This window comes from Ranitomeya variabilis, chromosome 1 (assembly GCF_051348905.1).
Source record: "Ranitomeya variabilis isolate aRanVar5 chromosome 1, aRanVar5.hap1, whole genome shotgun sequence".
Lineage (NCBI taxonomy): Eukaryota > Metazoa > Chordata > Amphibia > Anura > Dendrobatidae > Ranitomeya > Ranitomeya variabilis.
The window spans coordinates 300,909,149-300,931,708 of NC_135232.1; positions in this window are offsets into that span (position 1 = coordinate 300,909,149).

The window sequence follows — 22,560 nt, forward strand, 5'->3', positions numbered from 1 at the left end:
CCGTCAGATGGTGACAGACTACATGTCTTGCCCTCGTGCAGCAGTGCCTCAGACGGCTCTTCCCCTTTCAAGTTTTGGGTCTCAAAGCTGGATACATGGCCAGAGCTAAGCCAGTATGCATTGGAGGTGCTGTTTTGCCCTGCGGCCAGTGTATTATCGGAACGTGTCTTTAGTGCTGCAGGTGGTGTACTAACTGACCGTCGCATGCGACTATCCTCCGATAACGTTGACCGGCTTACTTTCCTGAAAATGAACAAGGCCTGGATCTCGCAGGAATTTGCCACTCCTCTTCCTGATTAAATAATTAGGTGACTGTCTACAGTATCCAGGTCTCCTGTTGTGTTCATCTTTCTACCACCCGAACTTAAATTCCTGGGCTCCAACACCGCCAGTTGAGGCTCAGAAGTGCCGTCTGCACAGTCAAAACATATGACCCAGTGTTATTGGGTTTCAGTAACGTCAGCTGATCCCCAGCTGTGTAGCCGGCAATGTGTCCTGCGACCGCCACGCTGACACAACAACTGAAATGTAAGGGAACCTGTCCCCCCCTCCCCCAAGGCGTTTGTTACTGAAAGAGCCACCTTGTGCAGCAGTAATGCTGCACAAGGAAAAGGTAGCTATTTTTGTTTAGCTCCTTGCACACGCAGAACTTAACACTTATAAAATGTGTCCACTGATACCGTAAAACCGTCCCGGAGGTGGGACTTTCCTTCGTAATATGACACAGCACAGCCGTCATTCCTACCCCCTTGGCGCCGTGCCCCGGCTCCTCAGCGTTGTTTGATTCCGTCCCGGAGCCTGCGCTGTTATGTTATCCCTTGGCCAGGCACACTTAGCGCTGCCCGTCTTCTGACATCATTTGGTGTCAGGATGGCTGCGCCTGTGCGGCCGCGCTGGCCGAGAGCCCGCCTCGCAGTGTCTTCTGATTTCATCCCACTGGGGGCCTGAGATCCATGGACATGCGCAGTGCATATCTGAACCTCCACCTCTCACTCATCTCCCTACGGCTTCTTCAGACTGTGCGGTGTCAGCTGGTCCCTAATAGCATGCTACGGCCGTGACACCGCACAGTCTTAAGAAGCCGTAAGGAGGGGAGTGAGAGGCGAGGATATGCACTGCGCATGGCCACGGATCCCAGGCCCGCGGTGGGATTACATTAGACGACTGTTGTGAAATTGGATTTTGGGCTCCCCCGGTGGCCACTGGTGGAATTGAACTGGTGTGCATCATCCCCTCTGTTCACCTGTTTCCATCAGGATGTGGGAGTCGCTATTTAACCTTGCTCCTCTGTCACTTCCATGCCGGTCAACATTGTAATCAGAAGCCTTTCTGTGCATGTTCCTGCTTCTAGACAACTCCCAGCTAAGTTGGACTTTAGTCCTCGTTTGTTTTTGCATTTTGTTCCAGTTCACAGCTGTAGTTTCGTTTCTGTGTCTGGAAAGCTCTTGTGATCTGAAATTGCCACTCTGATGTTATGAGTTAATACTAGAGTCTTAAAGTAATTTCAGGATGGTATTTTGATAGGGTTTTCAGCTGACCATGAAAGTGCCCTTTCTGTCTTCCTGCTATCTAGTAAGCGGACCTCAATTTTGCTAAACCTATTTTCATACTACGTTTGTCATTTCTTCTAAAATCACCGCCAATATATGTGGGGGCCTCTGTCTGCCTATCGGGGAAATTTCTCTAGAGGTGAGCCAGGACTATATTTTCCTCTGCCAGGATTAGTTAGTCCTCCGGCCGGCGCTGGGCGTCTAGGGATAAAACGCAGGCTACGCTACCCGGCTACTGTTAGTTGTGCGGCAGGTTTAGTTCATGGTCAGTTTAGTTTCCATCCTTCCAAGAGCTAGTACCTATGTTTGCTGGGCTATGTTCTCTTGCCATTGAGAACCATAACAGTTTGACCGGCCCAAAAGGGTTAAATTAATTGACAGAGAAAGGAGAGAAAAGAGAAGTCTGCTGAAGATATATTTTTTTTTTTTTCCCCTTCCCTTCAGTTCTGAGTGTGCTTGTAATTGAATCTCTTGCAAGTCTGCCTATATTGCAGCCTTTCTCTCTCTCTCTCTCCTTCTAATCCTGGAATGGCTCTGTGTTCACCTGTTTAAAATGGATATTCAGAGTTTAGCTGCAGGTTTGAATAATCTCACCACGAAAGTTCAAAATTTACAAGATTTTGTTGTTCATGTTCCTATATCTGAACCTAGAATTCCTTTGCCTGAATTTTTCTCGGGGAATAGATCTTGCTTTCAAAATTTTAAAAATAATTGCAAGTTGTTTTTGTCCCTGAAATCTCGCTCTGCTGGAGATCCTGCTCAGCAGGTCAGGATTGTGATTTCCTTGCTCCGGGGCGACCCTCAGGATTGGGCTTTTGCATTGGCTCCAGGGGATCCTGCGTTGCTCAATGTGGATGCGTTTTTTCTGGCCTTGGGGTTGCTTTATGAGGAACCTCAGTTAGAGCTTCAGGCGGAAAAGGCCTTGATGTCCCTATCTCAGGGGCAAGACGAAGCTGAAATATACTGCCAGAAATTCCGTAAATGGGCTGTGCTTACTCAGTGGAATGAGTGCGCCCTGGCGGCGAATTTCAGAGAGGGTCTCTCTGATGCCATTAAGGATGTTATGGTGGGGTTCCCTGTGCCTGCGGGTCTGAATGAGTCCATGACAATGGCTATCCAGATCGATAGGCGTCTGCGGGAGCGCAAACCTGTGCACCATTTGGCGGTGTCTACTGAGAAGACGCCAGAGAATATGCAATGTGATAGAATTCTGTCCAGAAGTGAACGGCAGAATTTAAGACGAAAAAATGGGTTGTGCTTCTATTGCGGTGATTCAACTCATGTTATATCAGCATGCTCTAAGCGTACTAAGAAGCTTGATAAGTCTGTTTCAATTGGCACTTTACAGTCTAAGTTTATTCTATCTGTGACCCTGATTTGTTCTTTATCATCTATTACCGCGGATGCCTATGTCGACTCTGGCGCCGCTTTGAGTCTTATGGATTGGTCCTTTGCCAAACGCTGTGGGTATGATTTGGAGCCTCTTGAAACTCCTATACCCCTGAAGGGGATTGACTCCACCCCATTGGCTAGTAATAAACCACAATACTGGACACAAGTAACTATGCGGATTAATCCGGATCATCAGGAGATTATTCGCTTTCTTGTGCTGTATAACCTACATGATGTGTTGGTGCTTGGATTGCCATGGCTGCAATCTCATAACCCAGTCCTTGACTGGAAAGCTATGTCTGTGTTAAGCTGGGGATGTAAGGGGACGCATGGGGACGTACCTGTGGTTTCCATTTCATCATCTATTCCCTCTGAGATTCCTGAATTCTTGACTGAATATCGTGACGTTTTTGAAGAACCTAAGCTTGGTTCATTACCTCCGCACCGGGAGTGCGATTGTGCCATAGATTTGATTCCGGGTAGTAAATACCCTAAGGGTCGTTTATTTAATCTGTCTGTGCCTGAACATGCTGCTATGCGAGAATATATAAAGGAGTCCTTGGAAAAGGGACATATTCGTCCTTCGTCATCTCCCTTAGGAGCCGGTTTTTTCTTTGTGGCTAAGAAAGATGGCTCTTTGAGACCGTGTATTGATTATCGGCTTTTGAATAAAATCACGGTTAAATATCAATATCCGTTGCCACTGCTGACTGATTTGTTTGCTCGCATAAAGGGGGCCAAGTGGTTCTCTAAGATAGATCTCCGTGGGGCGTATAATTTGGTGCGAATTAAGCAGGGGGATGAGTGGAAGACCGCATTTAATACGCCCGAGGGCCACTTTGAGTATTTGGTGATGCCTTTTGGTCTTTCAAATGCCCCTTCAGTCTTTCAGTCCTTTATGCATGACATTTTCCGTGATTATTTGGATAAATTTATGATTGTGTATCTGGATGATATTTTGATTTTTTCGGATGACTGGGACTCTCATGTCCAGCAGGTCAGGAGGGTTTTTCAGGTTTTGCGGTCTAATTCCTTGTGTGTGAAGGGTTCTAAGTGCGTTTTTGGGGTTCAAAAGATTTCCTTTTTGGGATATATTTTTTCCCCCTCTTCCATCGAGATGGATCCTGTCAAGGTTCAGGCTATTTGTGATTGGACGCAACCCTCTTCTCTTAAGAGTCTTCAGAAATTTTTGGGCTTTGCTAACTTTTATCGTCGATTTATTGCTGGTTTTTCTGATGTTGTTAAACCATTGACTGATTTGACTAAGAAGGGTGCTGATGTTGCTGATTGGTCCCCTGCTGCTGTGGAGGCCTTTCGGGAGCTTAAGCGCCGCTTTTCTTCCGCCCCTGTGTTGCGTCAGCCTGATGTTGCTCTTCCTTTTCAGGTTGAGGTCGACGCTTCTGAAATCGGAGCTGGGGCAGTTTTGTCGCAGAGAAGTTCCGATTGTTCCGTGATGAGACCTTGTGCCTTTTTCTCGCGTAAATTTTCGCCCGCCGAGCGGAATTATGATGTTGGGAATCGGGAGCTTTTGGCCATGAAGTGGGCTTTTGAGGAGTGGCGTCATTGGCTTGAGGGGGCTAGACATCAGGTGGTGGTATTGACTGACCACAAAAATCTAATTTATCTTGAGTCCGCCAGACGCCTGAATCCTAGACAGGCGCGCTGGTCGTTGTTTTTCTCTCGGTTTAATTTTGTGGTGTCCTACCTGCCGGGTTCTAAGAATGTTAAGGCGGATGCCCTTTCTAGGAGTTTTGAGCCTGACTCCCCTGGTAACTCTGAACCTACAGGTATCCTTAAGGATGGAGTGATATTGTCTGCCGTTTCTCCAGACCTGCGGCGGGCCTTGCAGGAGTTTCAGGCGGATAGACCTGATCGTTGCCCACCTGGTAGACTGTTTGTTCCTGATGATTGGACCAGTAAAGTCATTTCTGAGGTTCATTCTTCTGCGTTGACAGGTCATCCTGGAATCTTTGGTACCAGGGATTTGGTGGCAAGGTCCTTCTGGTGGCCTTCCCTGTCTCGAGATGTGCGAGGCTTTGTGCAGTCTTGTGACGTTTGTGCTCGGGCCAAGCCTTGTTGTTCTCGGGCTAGTGGATTGTTGTTGCCCTTGCCTATCCCGAAGAGGCCCTGGACGCACATCTCGATGGATTTTATTTCGGATCTTCCTGTTTCTCAGAAGATGTCTGTCATCTGGGTGGTGTGTGACCGTTTCTCTAAGATGGTCCATTTGGTTCCCCTGCCTAAGTTGCCTTCTTCTTCCGAGTTGGTTCCTCTGTTTTTTCAAAATGTGGTCCGTTTGCATGGTATTCCGGAGAATATCGTTTCTGACAGAGGAACCCAGTTCGTGTCTAGATTTTGGCGAGCATTCTGTGCTAGGATGGGCATAGATTTGTCTTTCTCGTCTGCTTTCCATCCTCAGACTAATGGCCAGACCGAGCGGACGAATCAGACCTTGGAGACATATTTGAGGTGTTTTGTGTCTGCAGACCAGGATGATTGGGTTGCTTTTTTGCCTTTAGCGGAGTTTGCCCTCAATAATCGGGCCAGCTCTGCCACCTTGGTGTCTCCTTTTTTCTGTAATTCGGGGTTTCATCCTCGATTTTCTTCTGGTCAGGTGGAATCTTCGGATTGTCCTGGAGTGGATGCTGTGGTGGAGAGGTTGCATCAGATTTGGGGGCAGGTAGTGGACAATTTGAAGTTGTCCCAGGAGAAGACTCAGCTTTTTGCCAACCGCCGGCGTCGGGTTGGTCCTCGGCTTTGTGTTGGGGACTTGGTGTGGTTGTCTTCTCGTTTTGTCCCTATGAGGGTTTCTTCTCCTAAGTTTAAGCCTCGGTTCATCGGCCCGAACAAGATATTGGAGATTCTTAACCCTGTGTCCTTCCATTTGGACCTCCCTGCATCTTTTTCTATTCATAATGTTTTTCATCGGTCATTGTTGCGCAGGTATGAGGTACCGGTTGTGCCTTCCGTTGAGCCTCCTGCTCCGGTGTTGGTTGAGGGCGAGTTGGAGTACGTTGTGGAAAAAATCTTGGACTCCCGTGTTTCCAGACGGAAACTCCAGTATCTGGTCAAATGGAAGGGATACGGTCAGGAGGATAATTCTTGGGTGACTGCCTCTGATGTTCATGCCTCCGATCTGGTCCGTGCCTTTCATAGGGCTCATCCTGATCGCCCTGGTGGTTCTGGTGAGGGTTCGGTGCCCCCTCCTTGAGGGGGGGGTACTGTTGTGAAATTGGATTTTGGGCTCCCCCGGTGGCCACTGGTGGAATTGAACTGGTGTGCATCATCCCCTCTGTTCACCTGTTTCCATCAGGATGTGGGAGTCGCTATTTAACCTTGCTCCTCTGTCACTTCCATGCCGGTCAACATTGTAATCAGAAGCCTTTCTGTGCATGTTCCTGCTTCTAGACAACTCCCAGCTAAGTTGGACTTTAGTCCTCGTTTGTTTTTGCATTTTGTTCCAGTTCACAGCTGTAGTTTCGTTTCTGTGTCTGGAAAGCTCTTGTGATCTGAAATTGCCACTCTGATGTTATGAGTTAATACTAGAGTCTTAAAGTAATTTCAGGATGGTATTTTGATAGGGTTTTCAGCTGACCATGAAAGTGCCCTTTCTGTCTTCCTGCTATCTAGTAAGCGGACCTCAATTTTGCTAAACCTATTTTCATACTACGTTTGTCATTTCTTCTAAAATCACCGCCAATATATGTGGGGGCCTCTGTCTGCCTATCGGGGAAATTTCTCTAGAGGTGAGCCAGGACTATATTTTCCTCTGCCAGGATTAGTTAGTCCTCCGGCCGGCGCTGGGCGTCTAGGGATAAAACGCAGGCTACGCTACCCGGCTACTGTTAGTTGTGCGGCAGGTTTAGTTCATGGTCAGTTTAGTTTCCATCCTTCCAAGAGCTAGTGCCTATGTTTGCTGGGCTATGTTCTCTTGCCATTGAGAACCATAACAGACGACACTGCGAGGCGGGCTCTCGGCCAGCGCGGCCGCACAGGCGCAGCCAGCCTGACACCAAATGATGTCAGAAGATGGGCAGCGCTAAGTGTGCCTGGCCAAGGGATAACATAACAGCGCAGGCTCCGGGACGGAATCAAACAACGCTGAGGAGCCGGGGAATGGCACCAAGGAGGTAGGAATGACGGCTGTGCTGCGTCATATTACGAAGGAAAGTCCCACCTCCGGGACGGTCACACGGTATCAGGGGACACATTTTATAAGTGTTTAGTTCTGTGTTTGCAAGGAGCATCATGAAAAGAGCCACCTTTTCCTTTTGCATCTTTTTTGCTGCACAAGCTGGCTCTTTCAGCTACAAATGCCTTGGGGGGGTTAAAGGTTCCCTTTCAACTTTCTCCAATCAGGCTTCAGCCTACATTGTGTTCCTCTGCTTCTCCTCCTGTCCCTGGGCTCCAACACCGCTAGTTGTTGCCTGGTAGTGCTGTACGCACAGTCAACAGTCCCTCCTCTGTTATTGGGGTTCAGTAACGTCAGCTGTTCCCCTGCTGTGTGTGTGGCAATCCCTCCTACCTCCTCCTACCTCCTCCACCTCCTCCACCTGTCCCTGGGCTCCAACACCGCTAGTTGTTGCCTGGTAGTGCTGTACGCACAGTCAACAGTCCCTCCTCTGTTATTGGGGTTCAGTAACGTCAGCTGTTCCCCTGCTGTTTGTGTGGCAATCCCTCCTACCTCCTCCACCTCCTCCTCCTCCACCTGTCCCTGGGCTCCAACACCGCTAGTTGTTGCCTGGTAGTGCTGTACGCACAGTCAACAGTCCCTCCTCTGTTATTGGGGTTCAGTAACGTCAGCTGTTCCCCTGCTGTGTGTGTGGCAATCCCTCCTACCTCCTCCTACCTCCTCCACCTCCTCCACCTGTCCCTGGGCTCCAACACCGCTAGTTGTTGCCTGGTAGTGCTGTACGCACAGTCAACAGTCCCTCCTCTGTTATTGGGGTTCAGTAACGTCAGCTGTTCCCCTGCTGTGTGTGTGGCAATCCCTCCTACCTCCTCCTACCTCCTCCACCTGTCCCTGGGCTCCAACACCGCTAGTTGTTGCCTGGTAGTGCTGTACGCACAGTCAACAGTCCCTCCTCTGTTATTGGGGTTCAGTAACGTCAGCTGTTCCCCTGCTGTGTGTGTGGCAATCCCTCCTACCTCCTCCACCTCCTCCTCCTCCACCTGTCCCTGGGCTCCAACACCGCTAGTTGTTGCCTGGTAGTGCTGTACGCACAGTCAACAGTCCCTCCTCTGTTATTGGGGTTCAGTAACGTCAGCTGTTCCCCTGCTGTGTGTGTGGCAATCCCTCCTACCTCCTCCTACCTCCTCCACCTCCTCCACCTGTCCCTGGGCTCCAACACCGCTAGTTGTTGCCTGGTAGTGCTGTACGCACAGTCAACAGTCCCTCCTCTGTTATTGGGGTTCAGTAACATCAGCTGTTCCCCTGCTGTGTGTGTGGCAATCCCTCCTACCTCCTCCTACCTCCTCCACCTCCTCCACCTGTCCCTGGGCTCCAACACCGCTAGTTGTTACCTGGTAGTGCTGTACGCACAGTCAACAGTCCCTCCTCTGTTATTGGGGTTCAGTAACGTCAGCTGTTCCCCTGCTGTGTGTGTGGCAATCCCTCCTACCTCCTCCTACCTCCTCCACCTCCTCCACCTGTCCCTGGGCTCCAACACCGCTAGTTGTTGCCTGTTAGTGCTGTACGCACAGTCAACAGTCCCTCCTCTGTTATTGGGGTTCAGTAACGTCAGCTGTTCCCCTGCTGTGTGTGTGGCAATCCCTCCTACCTCCTCCTACCTCCTCCACCTCCTCCACCTGTCCCTGGGCTCCAACACCGCTAGTTGTTGCCTGGTAGTGCTGTACGCACAGTCAACAGTCCCTCATCTGTTATTGGGGTTCAGTAACGTCAGCTGTTCCCCTGCTGTGTGTGTGGCAATCCCTCCTACCTCCTCCACCTCCTCCTCCTCCACCTGTCCCTGGGCTCCAACACCGCTAGTTGTTGCCTGGTAGTGCTGTACGCACAGTCAACAGTCCCTCCTCTGTTATTGGGGTTCAGTAACGTCAGCTGTTCCCCTGCTGTGTGTGTGGCAATCCCTCCTACCTCCTACCTCCTCCACCTCCTCCACCTGTCCCTGGGCTCCAACACCGCTAGTTGTTGCCTGGTAGTGCTGTACGCACAGTCAACAGTCCCTCCTCTGTTATTGGGGTTCAGTAACGTCAGCTGTTCCCCTGCTGTGTGTGTGGCAATCCCTCCTACCTCCTCCACCTCCTCCTCCTCCACCTGTCCCTGGGCTCCAACACCGCTAGTTGTTGCCTGGTAGTGCTGTACGCACAGTCAACAGTCCCTCCTCTGTTATTGGGGTTCAGTAACGTCAGCTGTTCCCCTGCTGTGTGTGTGGCAATCCCTCCTACCTCCTCCACCTCCTCCTCCTCCACCTCTCCCTGGGCTCCAACACCGCTAGTTGTTGCCTGGTAGTGCTGTACGCACAGTCAACAGTCCCTCCTCTGTTATTGGGGTTCAGTAACGTCAGCTGTTCCCCTGCTGTGTGTGTGGCAATCCCTCCTACCTCCTCCACCTCCTCCTCCTCCACCTGTCCCTGGGCTCCAACACCGCTAGTTGTTGCCTGGTAGTGCTGTATGCACAGTCAACAGTCCCTCCTCTGTTATTGGGGTTCAGTAACGTCAGCTGTTCCCCTGCTGTGTGTGTGGCAATCCCTCCTACCTCCTCCACCTCCTCCTCCTCCACCTGTCCCTGGGCTCCAACACCGCTAGTTGTTGCCTGGTAGTGCTGTACGCACAGTCAACAGTCCCTCCTCTGTTATTGGGGTTCAGTAACGTCAGCTGTTCCCCTGCTGTGTGTGTGGCAATCCCTCCTAGCTCCTCCACCTCCTCCTCCTCCACCTGTCCCTGGGCTCCAACACCGCTAGTTGTTGCCTGGTAGTGCTGTACGCACAGTCAACAGTCCCTCCTCTGTTATTGGGGTTCAGTAACGTCAGCTGTTCCCCTGCTGTGTGTGTGGCAATCCCTCCTACCTCCTCCACCTCCTCCTCCTCCACCTGTCCCTGGGCTCCAACACCGCTAGTTGCCGTCCAGAAGTGCTGTCCGCACAGAGCCAAACACCTCGCCAATGTGTTAGTGGGGTTCAGTAACGTCAGCTGTTCCCCTGCTGTGTATACGGCAACGTGTACTGCGACCGCCACGCAGGCACAACAAATTAAATTTAAGGGAACCTGTCCCCCCCCCAGGCGTTTGTTACTGAAGGAGCCACCTTGTGCAGCAGTAATGATGTAAAGGGAAAAAGTGCCTCTTTTCGTGGTGCTCCTTGCACATGCTGAACCTAACACTTATGAAAAGTGTCCCCTCCTACCGTGATACCGTCCGGTAGGTGGAACTTTCCTTTGTGATGTGACGCAGCACAGCCGTCATTCTTACCCCCTTGGCGCCGTGCGCCGCCTCCTCAGCGTTGTTTGAATCAGTCCCGGAGCCTGCGCTGTTAGGTTAGCCCTTGGCCATGCACACATTTTGCGCTGCCCGTCTTCTGACATCATTTGGTGTCAGGCTGGCTGCGCCTGTGCGGCCGCGCTGGCCGAGATCCCGCCTCGTACTGTCTTCTGATTTCATCCCACTGGGGGCCTGAGATCCATGGACATGCGCAGTGCATATCTGAACCTCCACCTCTCACTCATCTCCCTACGGCTTCTTCAAACTGTGCGGTGTCAGCTGGTCCCTAATAGCATGCCACGGCCGTGACACCGCACAGTCTGAAGAAGCCGTAGGGAGGGGAGTGAGAGGCGAGGATATGCACTGCGCATGGCCACGGATCTCAGGCCCCCAGTGGGATTAAATCAGAAGACAGTACGAGGCGGGATCTCGGCCAGCGCGGCCGCACAGGCGCAGCCAGCCTGACACCAAATGATGTCAGAAGACGGGCAGCGCAAAATGTGTGCATGGCCAAGGGCTAACCTAACAGCGCAGGCTCCGGGACTGATTCAAACAACGCTGAGGAGGTGGCGCACAGCGCCAAGGGGGTAAGAATGACGGCTGTGCTGCGTCACATCACAAAGGAAAGTTCCACCTACCGGACGGTATCACGGTAGGAGGGGACACTTTTCATAAGTGTTAGGTTCAGCATGTGCAAGGACCATAATTAAAAGAGCTAAGTTTACCTTTTCCAGCATTAGTGCTGTACACGATGGCTCTTTCAGCTACAAACGCCTGGGGGGGGGGTTAAAGTTTCCCTTTCAACTTGCTCCAGTGCAGGCTTCGGCCTACACTCTGCTCCCTCTCCTCCTCCTGCTGACCCTGGGCTCTAACACCGCCAGTTGGGGCCCAGATGTGCTAGCTGCACAGAGAAAAACACCAGCCAATGTGTCAGTGGGGTTCAGCACCGCCAGCTGTTCCCCTGCTGTGCAGCCAGCAACGTGTCCTGCAACAGCCACGCAGACACAAGAACTGGAATTGAAGGAAACCTGTCCCCCCTCCCCCAGGTGTTTCTACATTTTACAGCCACCTTGTACGACAGTAATGCTGCATGTGTGCAAGGTGGCTCAGAAACTTATTCTCCTTGCCCATGTTGAACTGAACACGTCTAAAATGAGTCCTCTGCGACCATTAAAACGTCCCTCAGGTGTGATTTTCCTTTGTATTGACACGCAACAAGCTCCTTGGTAGCGCTGCCCGTCTTCTGGCATCATTGTTTGGCTGCCTGCGCCTCTGCGGCCGCCTTGCCCCACACAACGCCCCTCGGTGTCTAATTTATTTGGACTGCGAGGGTGTGATTGATGGGCATGAACGGTGCATTTCTTCGCCTGTCCCTCATCTCCTTCCGCCTTCTTCGGACTGTGCGGCTTCATGGCCGTGGCATGCGATAAGGGATCTGCTGACGCCGCATAGTCTGAAGCGGGTGTAAGAACCCAAGCGAGAGGCGAACATATGTACTGCACCAGGCCATGAATCCCAGCCCCGCAGTGTTTTAACAATGTTAAGACACTGCGGGGCTGGGATTCATGGTCATCGCAAACCGCAACGGCCGACATTACATGATGTCAGAGGATGGGCAGCGCTAACAGCGCAAGGCCAAGGGATAACACGACAGCGCAGACTCCTGTGCAGCAAATAACGAAGCTCAGGAGGCCGCTCAAAGCACCAAGGTGGCATTTTTGTCAGCTGTGCTGCGTCTCATTACGAAGGGAACTCACGCCTCCAACACAGTTTGACTGTATAAAGGGCTAAATGTTATACGTGTTTCATTCGGCGTGTGCAAGGAGAAAAATTAAAAGAGCAACCTTTGACTTGTGCAGCACTACTGCTGCATAAGCTGTGGCTCTTCTAGTTTGTAACCCCTGAGGGGGGGTTAAAGGTTACCTTTGAAATCGGTTCAATTAGACTTCGGCTGTTATGGTTCTCAATGGCAAGAGAACATAGCCCAGCAAACATAAGTACTAGCTCTTGGAAGGATGGAAACTAAACTGACCATGAACTAAACCTGCCGCACAACTAACAGTAGCCGGGTAGCGTTGCCTACGTTTTTTATCCCTAGACGCCCAGCGCCGGCCGGAGGACTAACTAATCCTGGCAGAGGAAAATATAGTCCTGGCTCACCTCTAGAGAAATTTCCCCGATAGGCAGACAGAGGCCCCCACATACACTCACCGGCCACTTTATTAGGTACACCATGCTAGTAACGGGTTGGACCCCCTTTTGCCTTCAGAACTGCCTCAATTCTTCATGGCATAGATTCAACAAGGTGCTGGAAGCATTCCTCAGAGATTTTGGTCCATATTGACATGATGGCATCACACAGTTGCCGCAGATTTGTCGGCTGCACATCCCAAAGATGCTCCATACAAGGCAGGATGGATCCATGCTTTCATGTTGTTTACGCCAAATTCTGACCCTACCATCCGAATGTCGCAGCAGAAATCGAGACTCATCAGACCAAGCAACGTTTTTCCAATCTTCTACTGTCCAATTTCGATGAGCTTGTACAAATTGTAGCCTCAGTTTCCTGTTCTTAGCTGAAAGGAGTGGTACCCGGTGTGGTCTTCTGCTGCTGTAGCCCATCTGCCTCAAAGTTCGACGCACTGTGCGTTCAGAGATGCTCTTAGGCCTACCTTGGTTGTAACGGGTGGCGATTTGAGTCACTGTTGCCTTTCTATCAGCTCGAACCAGTCTGCCCATTCTCCTCTGACCTCTGGCATCAACAAGGCATTTCCGCCCACAGAACTGCCGCTCACTGGATTTTTTTTCTTTTTCGGACCATTCTCTGTAAACCCTAGAGATGGTTGTGCGTGAAAATCCCAGTAGATCAGCAGTTTCTGAAATACTCAGACCAGCCCTTCTGGCACCAACAACCATGCCACGTTCAAAGGCACTCAAATCACCTTTCTTCCCCATACTGATGCTCGGTTTGAACTGCAGGAGATTGTCTTGACCATGTCTACATGCCTAAATGCACTGAGTTGCCGCCATGTGATTGGCTGATTAGAAATTAAGTGTTAACAAGAAGTTGGACAGGTGTACCTAATAAAGTGGCCGGTGAGTGTATATTGGCGGTGATTTTAGATGAAATGACAAACGTAGTATGAAAATAGGTTTAGCAAAATTGAGGTCCGCTTACTAGATAGCAGGAAGACAGAAAGGGCACTTTCATGGTCAGCTGAAAACCCTATCAAAACGCCATCCTGAAATTACGTTAAGACTCTAGTATTAACTCATAACATCAGAGTGGCAATTTCAGATCACAAGAGCTTTCCAGACACAGAAACGAAACTACAGCTGTGAACTGGAACAAAATGCAAAAACAAACGAGGACTAAAGTCCAACTTAGCTGGGAGTTGTCTAGCAGCAGGAACATGCACAGAAAGGCTTCTGATTACAATGTTGACCGGCATGGAAGTGACAGAGGAGCAAGGTTAAATAGCGACTCCCACATCCTGATGGAAACAGGTGAACAGAGGGGATGATGCACACCAGTTCAATTCCACCAGTGGCCACCGGGGGAGCCCAAAATCCAATTTCACAACAGTACCCCCCCCTCAAGGAGGGGGCACCGAACCCTCACCAGAACCACCAGGGCGATCAGGATGAGCCCTATGAAAGGCACGGACCAGATCGGAGGCATGAACATCAGAGGCAGTCACCCAAGAATTATCCTCCTGACCGTATCCCTTCCATTTGACCAGATACTGGAGTTTCCGTCTGGAAACCCGGGAGTCCAAGATTTTTTCCACAACGTACTCCAACTCGCCCTCAACCAACACCGGAGCAGGAGGCTCAACGGAAGGCACAACCGGTACCTCATACCTGCGCAACAATGACCGATGAAAAACATTATGAATAGAAATAGATGCAGGGAGGTCCAAACGGAAGGACACAGGGTTAAGAATCTCCAATATCTTGTACGGGCCGATGAACCGAGGCTTAAACTTAGGAGAAGAAACCCTCATAGGGACAAAACGAGAAGACAACCACACCAAGTCCCCAACACAAAGCCGAGGACCAACCCGACGCCGGCGGTTGGCAAAAAGCTGAGTCTTCTCCTGGGACAACTTCAAATTGTCCACTACCTGCCCCCAAATCTGATGCAACCTCTCCACCACAGCATCCACTCCAGGACAATCCGAAGATTCCACCTGACCAGAAGAAAATCGAGGATGAAACCCCGAATTACAGAAAAAAGGAGACACCAAGGTGGCAGAGCTGGCCCGATTATTGAGGGCAAACTCCGCTAAAGGCAAAAAAGCAACCCAATCATCCTGATCTGCAGACACAAAACACCTCAAATATGTCTCCAAGGTCTGATTCGTCCGCTCGGTCTGGCCATTAGTCTGAGGATGGAAAGCAGACGAGAAAGACAAATCTATGCCCATCCTAGCACAGAATGCTCGCCAAAATCTAGACACGAATTGGGTTCCTCTGTCAGAAACGATATTCTCCAGAATACCATGCAAACGGACCACATTTTGAAAAAACAGAGGAACCAACTCGGAAGAAGAAGGCAACTTAGGCAGGGGAACCAAATGGACCATCTTAGAGAAACGGTCACACACCACCCAGATGACAGACATCTTCTGAGAAACAGGAAGATCCGAAATAAAATCCATCGAGATGTGCGTCCAGGGCCTCTTCGGGATAGGCAAGGGCAACAACAATCCACTAGCCCGAGAACAACAAGGCTTGGCCCGAGCACAAACGTCACAAGACTGCACAAAGCCTCGCACATCTCGAGACAGGGAAGGCCACCAGAAGGACCTTGCCACCAAATCCCTGGTACCAAAGATTCCAGGATGACCTGTCAACGCAGAAGAATGAACCTCAGAAATGACTTTACTGGTCCAATCATCAGGAACAAACAGTCTACCAGGTGGGCAACGATCAGGTCTATCCGCCTGAAACTCCTGCAAGGCCCGCCGCAGGTCTGGAGAAACGGCAGACAATATCACTCCATCCTTAAGGATACCTGTAGGTTCAGAGTTACCAGGGGAGTCAGGCTCAAAACTCCTAGAAAGGGCATCCGCCTTAACATTCTTAGAACCCGGCAGGTAGGACACCACAAAATTAAACCGAGAGAAAAACAACGACCAGCGCGCCTGTCTAGGATTCAGGCGTCTGGCGGACTCAAGATAAATTAGATTTTTGTGGTCAGTCAATACCACCACCTGATGTCTAGCCCCCTCAAGCCAATGACGCCACTCCTCAAAAGCCCACTTCATGGCCAAAAGCTCCCGATTCCCAACATCATAATTCCGCTCGGCGGGTGAAAATTTACGCGAGAAAAAGGCACAAGGTCTCATCACGGAACAATCGGAACTTCTCTGCGACAAAACCGCCCCAGCTCCGATTTCAGAAGCGTCGACCTCAACCTGAAAAGGAAGAGCAACATCAGGCTGACGCAACACAGGGGCGGAAGAAAAGCGGCGCTTAAGCTCCCGAAAGGCCTCCACAGCAGCAGGGGACCAATCAGCAACATCAGCACCCTTCTTAGTCAAATCAGTCAATGGTTTAACAACATCAGAAAAACCAGCAATAAATCGACGATAAAAGTTAGCAAAGCCCAAAAATTTCTGAAGACTCTTAAGAGAAGAGGGTTGCGTCCAATCACAAATAGCCTGAACCTTGACAGGATCCATCTCGATGGAAGAGGGGGAAAAAATATATCCCAAAAAGGAAATCTTTTGAACCCCAAAAACGCACTTAGAACCCTTCACACACAAGGAATTAGACCGCAAAACCTGAAAAACCCTCCTGACCTGCTGGACATGAGAGTCCCAGTCATCCGAAAAAATCAAAATATCATCCAGATACACAATCATAAATTTATCCAAATAATCACGGAAAATGTCATGCATAAAGGACTGAAAGACTGAAGGGGCATTTGAAAGACCAAAAGGCATCACCAAATACTCAAAGTGGCCCTCGGGCGTATTAAATGCGGTCTTCCACTCATCCCCCTGCTTAATTCGCACCAAATTATACACCCCACGGAGATCTATCTTAGAGAACCACTTGGCCCCCTTTATGCGAGCAAACAAATCAGTCAGCAGTGGCAACGGATATTGATATTTAACCGTGATTTTATTCAAAAGCCGATAATCAATACACGGCCTCAAAGAGCCATCTTTCTTAGCCACAAAGAAAAAACCGGCTCCTAAGGGAGATGACGAAGGACGAATATGTCCCTTTTCCAAGGACTCCTTTATATATTCTCGCATAGCAGCATGTTCAGGCACAGACAGATTAAATAAACGACCCTTAGGGTATTTACTACCCGGAATCAAATCTATGGCACAATCGCACTCCCGGTGCGGAGGTAATGAACCAAGCTTAGGTTCTTCAAAAACGTCACGATATTCAGTCAAGAATTCAGGAATCTCAGAGGGAATAGATGATGAAATGGAAACCACAGGTACGTCCCCATGCGTCCCCTTACATCCCCAGCTTAACACAGACATAGCTTTCCAGTCAAGGACTGGGTTATGAGACTGCAGCCATGGCAATCCAAGCACCAACACATCATGTAGGTTATACAGCACAAGAAAGCGAATAATCTCCTGATGATCCGGATTAATCCGCATAGTTACTTGTGTCCAGTATTGTGGTTTATTACTAGCCAATGGGGTGGAGTCAATCCCCTTCAGGGGTATAGGAGTTTCAAGAGGCTCCAAATCATACCCACAGCGTTTGGCAAAGGACCAATCCATAAGACTCAAAGCGGCGCCAGAGTCGACATAGGCATCCGCGGTAATAGATGATAAAGAACAAATCAGGGTCACAGATAGAATAAACTTAGACTGTAAAGTGCCAATTGAAACAGACTTATCAAGCTTCTTAGTACGCTTAGAGCATGCTGATATAACATGAGTTGAATCACCGCAATAGAAGCACAACCCATTTTTTCGTCTTAAATTCTGCCGTTCACTTCTGGACAGAATTCTATCACATTGCATATTCTCTGGCGTCTTCTCAGTAGACACCGCCAAATGGTGCACAGGTTTGCGCTCCCGCAGACGCCTATCGATCTGGATAGCCATTGTCATGGACTCATTCAGACCCGCAGGCACAGGGAACCCCACCATAACATCCTTAATGGCATCAGAGAGACCCTCTCTGAAATTCGCCGCCAGGGCGCACTCATTCCACTGAGTAAGCACAGCCCATTTACGGAATTTCTGGCAGTATATTTCAGCTTCGTCTTGCCCCTGAGATAGGGACATCAAGGCCTTTTCCGCCTGAAGCTCTAACTGAGGTTCCTCATAAAGCAACCCCAAGGCCAGAAAAAACGCATCCACATTGAGCAACGCAGGATCCCCTGGAGCCAATGCAAAAGCCCAATCCTGAGGGTCGCCCCGGAGCAAGGAAATCACAATCCTGACCTGCTGAGCAGGATCTCCAGCAGAGCGAGATTTCAGGGACAAAAACAACTTGCAATTATTTTTGAAATTTTGAAAGCAAGATCTATTCCCCGAGAAAAATTCAGGCAAAGGAATTCTAGGTTCAGATATAGGAACATGAACAACAAAATCTTGTAAATTTTGAACTTTCGTGGTGAGATTATTCAAACCTGCAGCTAAACTCTGAATATCCATTTTAAACAGGTGAACACAGAGCCATTCCAGGATTAGAAGGAGAGAGAGAGAGAGAAAGGCTGCAATATAGGCAGACTTGCAAGAGATTCAATTACAAGCACACTCAGAACTGAAGGGAAGGGAAAAAAAAAAAATCTTCAGCAGACTTCTCTTTTCTCTCCTTTCTCTGTAAATTAATTTAACCCTTTGGGGCCGGTCAAACTGTTATGGTTCTCAATGGCAAGAGAACATAGCCCAGCAAACATAAGTACTAGCTCTTGGAAGGATGGAAACTAAACTGACCATGAACTAAACCTGCCGCACAACTAACAGTAGCCGGGTAGCGTTGCCTACGTTTTTTATCCCTAGACGCCCAGCGCCGGCCGGAGGACTAACTAATCCTGGCAGAGGAAAATATAGTCCTGGCTCACCTCTAGAGAAATTTCCCCGATAGGCAGACAGAGGCCCCCACATATATTGGCAGTGATTTTAGATGAAATGACAAACGTAGTATGAAAATAGGTTTAGCAAAATTGAGGTCCGCTTACTAGATAGCAGGAAGACAGAAAGGGCACTTTCATGGTCAGCTGAAAACCCTATCAAAACGCCATCCTGAAATTACTTTAAGACTCTAGTATTAACTCATAACATCAGAGTGGCAATTTCAGATCACAAGAGCTTTCCAGACACAGAAACGAAACTACAGCTGTGAACTGGAACAAAATGCAAAAACAAACGAGGACTAAAGTCCAACTTAGCTGGGAGTTGTCTAGCAGCAGGAACATGCACAGAAAGGCTTCTGATTACAATGTTGACCGGCATGGAAGTGACAGAGGAGCAAGGTTAAATAGCGACTCCCACATCCTGATGGAAACAGGTGAACAGAGGGGATGATGCACACCAGTTCAATTCCACCAGTGGCCACTGGGGGAGCCCAAAATCCAATTTCACAACATTCGGCCTACACTCTGCTCCACCAGCAGAGCCCGGGCTCCAACACCGCTAGTTGCTGTCCGGAAGTGCTGGCTGCACAGAGCCAAACACCTCGCCAATGTGTCAGTGGGGTTCAGCACCGCCAGCTGTTCCCCTGCTGTGTAGCCGGCAACGTGTCCTGCGACCGCCACGCAGGCACAACAGACCCAAACCTGCCGCCAGTGCAGGCTTCGGCCTACACTCCCCTCCCCCTGCTCCTCCTTCTGCTGACCCTGGGCTCTAACACCGCCAGTTGGGGCTCTAGGAAGACAAGCTTGAATAGGTCCCCATCCTGGTTCCAGTACCGTCAGCTGGTTCCGGGCAGAGCCTTTGGCTTAGGTGCCTCCCTCTGGGTATCCGAGTTCCACCAACGTCAGGTGGTCCTTGGTAGTGCTTTCAGGCACGGGTACCTCCTGCTTAGTAACCGGGTTCCAGTAACGTCAGCTGGTCCTCGGTAGTTCCATTGGCTCTTGGACCTTCGGCTACCCATCCGGGTTCCAGTACCGTCAGCTGGTTCTCGGCAGTGTCTTTTGCTCTTGTACCTTCTGCTCCCCATCCTGGTTCCAGTACCGTCAGCTGGTTCCGGGCAGAGCCTTTGGCTTAGGTGCCTCCCTCTGGGTATCCGAGTTCCACCAACGTCAGGTGGTCCTTGGTAGTGCTTTCAGGCACGGGTACCTCCTGCTTAGTAACCGGGTTCCAGTAACGTCAGCTGGTCCTCGGTAGTTCCATTGGCTCTTGGACCTTCGGCTACCCATCCGGGTTCCAGTACCGTCAGCTGGTTCTCGGCAGTGTCTTTTTCTCTTGTACCTTCTGCTCCCCATCCTGGTTCCAGTACCGTCAGCTGGTTCCGGGCAGAGCCTTTGGCTTAGGTGCCTCCCTCTGGGTATCCGAGTTCCACCAACGTCAGGTGGTCCTTGGTAGTGCTTTCAGGCACGGGTACCTCCTGCTTAGTAACCGGGTTCCAGTAACGTCAGCTGGTCCACGGTAGTTCCATTGGCTCTTGGACCTTCGGGTAGCCATCCGAGTTCCAGTTCCATCAGCTGTTTCTCGGCATTTTCTCAGCCTTCTTGTACTTTCTGCTACATTTCCAAGTTCAAGACCCTAAAGACGATGACCCTGAAGACCACCCCTAAGATGATGACGACACCAGAGACGACAACCACCGAGATGACGACGACCCTGGAGACGATGACCCTGAAGACGACCCCGATGACGACGACCCCGATGACGACGACCCCGGAGACGACGACCCTGGAGACGATGACGACATGGGAGACCGAGAAGCAGAAGAACAAGAGGCTGCAGAACAAAGAGCAGAAGAACATTAAGCATAAGACTAAATATCAGAGCAAAAGATATTATCTAAATTATAAGCAGAAGAAGACTAAGCAGTGTATGGGGGTGAGTCCGTTCCTCCTCGTGGTGCCCCTGGATAAAGCCTGATGCTGCAGGCCAAACTGAACGCGGACAAATGTAACTCTTTTGTGACAGGCAGAACGGAAGGTGTAATCTTCAAACTTTTATAGATAACAACTACGGGAATGCCTGTCACAAATAAGAATATGATGAAGAAGTTGAATATGAAAAAGATAATAGTTAAATAAAAAGAATATGAACAATGTAAAAAAAAAAAATTAGAGGTAGAATAAGATGAATAAGGTGAAGATAGTTGATGTCAAAGAAGCTGATGATGAGAATAATGAAGAAGAAAGTGTGGGAGAAGTAAAAAAGAAGGTGAAGGACGTGGAAGTAGTGAAACATCAATATCTGACAAAATAAAAAAAAAAAAATAGTCAAAATCTTTCTAACGCCGAACGTCATAAAATAAAACAAAAAAACCTGCTATTCTATTTGTTTGGGCTAAACCTCTGTGCCTTTAATGTCTCCGCCACCTCCCCCAATACATCCTACATTATTCTTAGTTGTTTTCCTTCATGTAGAATTAACCTACAAGGAAAGAAAGGGTTTATTTTAATTCCGATATTTTCGTCCCATTGACTTGCATTGGGATCGGGTATCGGTATCGGATTAGATCCGATACTTTGACGGTATCGGCCGATACTTTCCGATACCGATACTTTCCGATATCGGAAGGTATCGCTCAACACTAGACATTACTACAAGATGGGGACATTGCTACTAGAAGGGAACCAGGATGGGGTTTTAGTACAAGAAGCAGACCATGATGGGGCATTAGTACAAGAAGGGGACCAGGTTGGCGCATTACTACAAGATGAGAACATTGCTACAAAATGGAGAACAGGAAACCTATATATAAAAATGATATAGCCAATAATATGATAAAAAATATATAAATCTTAGTGAAATACAATAAAAAGAGGTAATTGAGAGGAAATTGTGAGCAAACTATGGCAACAAAGGCCAGCAGGGAGAGATATGCAACTGATTTACATAGGATTACACACCAGGTAAGTATACAAATATAGGGTAAGGCTGGAGTCACACAAAACTTATAAAAATACGGTCTGTTTTTTACAGACGCAGAAATGTTCCCTGAACAGTGATCCGTATGTCATCCGTAGGCAAGGTGTGGCTGCGTATTTTGCGCATGTAAACCTCCGTATGGCAACCTTATGGCATCCATACGAAATCTCACCGGCTTGAAAAATGGACATAGAATGGATCCATGGGCTCAAATATTTGTGAAAACATATATGCAGTCTATATATATATATATATATATATATATATATATATATATATACACTCACTGGCCACTTTATTAGGTACACCTGTCCAACTTCTTGTTAACACTTAATTTCTAATCAGCCAATCACATGGCGGCAACTCAGTGCATTTAGGCATGTAGACATGGTCAAGACCATCTCCTGCAGTTCAAACCGAGCATCAGTATGGGGAAGAAAGGTGATTTGAGTGCCTTTGAACGTGGCATGGTTGTTGGTGCCAGAAGGGCTGGTCTGAGTATTTCAGAAACTGCTGATCTACTGGGATTTTCACGCACAACCATCTCTAGGGTTTACAGAGAATGGTCCGAAAAAGAAAAAAAATCCAGTGAGCGGCAGTTCTGTGGGCGGAAATGCCTTGTTGATGCCAGAGGTCAGAGGAGAATGGGCAGACTGGTTCGAGCTGATAGAAAGGCAACAGTGACTCAAATCGCCACCTGTTACAACCAAGGTAGGCCTAAGAGCATCTCTGAACGCACAGTGCGTCGAACTTTGAGGCAGATAGGCTACAGCAGCAGAAGACCACACCGGGTACCACTCCTTTCAGCTAAGAACAGGAAACTGAGGCTACAATTTGCACAAGCTCATCGAAATTGGACAGTAGAAGATTGGAAAAACGTTGCTTGGTCTGATGAGTAATGTTGAGCGATACCGTCCGATACTTGAAAGTATCGGTATCGGAAAGTATCGGCCGATACCGGCAAAGTATCGGATCCAATCCGATACCGATACCCGATACCAATACAAGTCAATGGGACTCAAGTATCGGACGGTATTCCTGATGGTTCCCAGGGTCTGAAGGAGAGGAAACTCTCCTTCAGGCCCTGGGATCCATATAAATGTGTAAAAGAAAGAATTAAAATAAAAAATATCGCTATACTC